Source organism: Astatotilapia calliptera, chromosome 18 (assembly GCF_964374335.1).
Source record: "Astatotilapia calliptera chromosome 18, fAstCal68.1, whole genome shotgun sequence".
Taxonomy (NCBI): Eukaryota; Metazoa; Chordata; class Actinopteri; order Cichliformes; family Cichlidae; genus Astatotilapia; species Astatotilapia calliptera.
In genome coordinates this window covers 35,578,598-35,582,108 of record NC_137439.1, presented here as the reverse complement: position 1 = coordinate 35,582,108, position 3,511 = coordinate 35,578,598, and the positions used below count along the sequence as shown (strand labels likewise).

At 40.9% G+C, this 3,511-nt stretch overlaps 1 long non-coding RNA gene across 1 annotated transcript; it reads right to left on the bottom strand.

Moving 5' to 3' along the window:
• Positions 1-1,369: 1,369 nt before the first annotated feature.
• LOC145421854 (uncharacterized) lies at positions 1,370-2,909 on the bottom strand. Its single transcript, XR_013903225.1, has 2 exons — positions 1,535-2,909; positions 1,370-1,503 (listed from the first exon to the last, which is right to left on the bottom strand). It is a non-coding gene; the product is annotated as an uncharacterized LOC145421854 (long non-coding RNA).
• Positions 2,910-3,511: the final 602 nt, after the last annotated feature.

Here is a 3,511-nt window from a genome sequence, read left to right as displayed (position 1 = left end):
GAGGGGCCACAGAGGAAGCGGCCAGCCCCAGCTTAACACAAAAATTCCTTTCAGAAAGATATGATTTTATCCATGACAATGCTAAATCAGAAAGTCCCACACAGTGGTGTAAGCAGGAGATCAGCAGGTCGTGGTTCACTGTGTCAAATGCAGCTGTCATGTCCAATAACACAAGCACAGCATATTTACCATAATCAGTAGGAACAAGAATGTCATTCATAGCTTTAACAAGAGCTGTCTCTGTGCTGTGAAAGGGCTTAAATCCCGATTGGAAGATTTCTGACAGTCATTCAAATAATCCAACAGCTGGGTATGTACAATCCTCTCCAAGATCTTGCTTAAAAAAAAAGATTGATGTGAAATGTTTTTTTGGATTTCTTCTCTCTGGCATCTGGATCTCATAAGTTGTTTGCTAAATGGCGAGGTCCATATACTGTGCTAGGAAAGCTGAGTTCAAAAAATTTGTTTTCAGCAGTAAGAGTACCTGCTGTCCTCGGCTGACCAATCTCTCCCTTGCGGCCCTGTTGTAACAGGCCAACTGTCACTGCTGCACTTTCTTGCCTCTTCACCAATTTGGTGTTTTGCTCCATTTTCTCCCTCATCTGAAAAACGTAGTTCAACATGCTTGTCAGTTCTTTCCTCGGCCTCACCCAGGATTCCATGTGTAGTGAAAGATTTGACTGAAGCTGCTTGAAACTTTTTCACCAGCTGAGCAGCTTCCTGCGTTGACTTTGGAGCCCTTTCTTTCACCCACACCTGGAGTTCTGGAGTCAACGAGCAATAAAACTGCTCAACGATATGGCAACCTGCTCCTTGGTTTTTTTTTTTGCGGTTGGATCCATTTGCCATACAGGTCCTTCAGTCGTTTCTAAACCTGTTTTGGACTTTCACTGAGCTGGATGTCAGGCTCCCGAAACACACATAGTGTTTAAAAATGACTGATAGTTGTACCATATTCAACACAAGTTAAAAAAATACCCAGAAAATTCTGATTTTTTGGAACTGAGATGTTCAATAACCCTTATTGGGTTATTATTAAATTCATGTTTCTTTTTCCTTTACCATGTTGTTTATGATATATTTTTACTAAATATTTATTATAGATTTTTTTGTATCACATTTGATACAACTTTTTTTTGGCAACTTTTGTTCATTTTAGACAAAAAAAAGAGTTTTGTTGATAACATGGCAAGTATTAATCATATTGATGAGATAGAGGTCTCAGAAACTCACGTAGCAAATATGATACCAAGTCATATCACATCATATGACCAAGATCTGGGAAATGGACTTAAATATTTATTCAGTGTGACCTGAAATGAGGGACTGAGACCAAAAAATCAATAGCTCAGACTATTATAGGACCAGGGGCCCGTTCTTCGTACCTCGCTAAGTAGGTTAGCCGGATTAGATTGTTGACGATTTCGCGTGATCCTGGATCAGTCGGTTCCCCGAAGCTCATCCGGGACTTGCTGTCATAGCAACAGAGCCGTAAGCGTAAACCTGCTCGGGAGCAGGTTCACTTTATGTAAACAGGATTAGATCGCGGCCACGCAGGTATGTCCGCTTCATTTATACGAAAGCAACAGCGATATTCCACCACTGTTTCACCATAAATAAATATTATCAATGTAACTAAAGACAATGCAGCACCTGATCCATTTATTGATTTCACACAGATACATACAGGTCATTTCCTAAAAAAGGGAAATGTACTATTAACATTCTATTACATGTATGTGATTATTACAGATGTAATTCATATTTCAGAGTAGTAATTGTAAATTACTTCGTGTAATCAAGATGAGAGACCACGGCTATAAAAGCGAAGGTGGATTTGGGAAGTCTGTCGCAGCCATGTCCTGTCCGTATACGCGAGCAGCCCATTGCGGAAGGTGCAAGATTGATAAGGAGAGTCCTCAGAATTCAGCATATATTGCGGGACAGACAGGATCCTTTAGCTCAGCGCGACAGTGTGCTCATAGAGAGATATCGATTTTCCCGTGAGGGTATTATTTACTTAACCAACTTGTTGACGAGGGGGTGCAGGACCACCACCTGTCTTTTTTTCCTCTGCCCTTTTCTTGGTTGCTGTTATGAACAAACTAACAGAGTATTACAGGCCAGTATTACCTTGCCAAGAGACGCAAAGCAATCTAAGAGATAAATATTACCATTCTGTAGAATACTCCTGTATTCCACTTTTACTTGTTCCCATTTTCTTGTGGGTCCTGTTGTGGCTCTAATGTGAAAGGGGATATAATATAACATATTATAATATAATATAATGCCATATGATATTGGACAATATAGTGTCATATGATAGATCTACCCTACCGCCTACTGGTGTTGGCCAGAGGGGCCGATGGCGCGATATGGCAGCTGTGGCTACAACCGTAGCTGCCTCCACCAGTGTGTGAATGTGGGAGTGAATGAATAGTGGTATCGTAAAGCGCTTTGGGTGCCTTGGAAAGCGCTATATAAATCCAATCCATTATTATTATTATTATTAAATTACCTACGAGTTTGATTTGTCAGCGACTTTCTGCCAGCCCTCTCTCCTTGCTTTTGCAGCCTTTGCAGTGTTCTCTTGCGTTTTAATTAAACTCTGAAACTCCTGAAATCCCTCACTCATGAGTTCTTGCTCTGCTGCCGGAAAATACCGAGCACGCCCCTTCGACATTTTCGCCGACCAATCAGCGGGTTGCCGATCAATGTTTCTACTATCGATGCGTAGCCCCTTTTACGACGCCCAGTGATGTCACATTCCTGCGTCCAGCTGTAGTAATCGTCAACAGCAGGTGTGTTCGGGGAACCGGATTAGCGAGCTCACGGTTAGCGCGATGATTTGATCTTGGATGTGTCATTTGATCTTGGATGTAGTAAGCGACGTACGAAGAACGGGCCCCAGAAGTATTTTTGCAACCATACATTAGAGACTTCATTTTACAGATGGAGAAGCTGCAGCCATCTGTGATACTGTCTATGGTGATAAAAATCAATGCAGTCAAAATAAATGCATACGACGAGTAAGTATGTACAGTACTGTCCGAATATCCTTGTCCACCCTTCATTTCTTTATGTTTTGCTTCTAAGAATCAAGACTTTCTTTCATTTTTCAAAGTGAGCAATACTTTATCTTGCTTTTTGAGGACCTTTCAGTGTTGTTGGGGTTTTTTTGTTTTATGTTGTTTTGTTTGTGTTTTTATATCGGCTGCTTTTTCACTCCATTTCATTCCATTCATCAACCAATGAACCATCAACCAAGGAGGTTTAAACAGAAAGCAAGCCTTTTTATTGAGCTGATGGAAATATTACAGACAAAGGAGAAAGTTCAAAACATGAATAGGAACTAGCAAAAACCTGAACTGTGAATGACACTATGAAAACAGGAGCAGAGAGACATGAAGGAGGTTATTAGGAACTTGACAGATGCATAAGGAGAATGCAACAGATCATGTGACAGAACAGAAAGGGAGACAGGGACAACATGGTAAACAGAAAGTGGTGT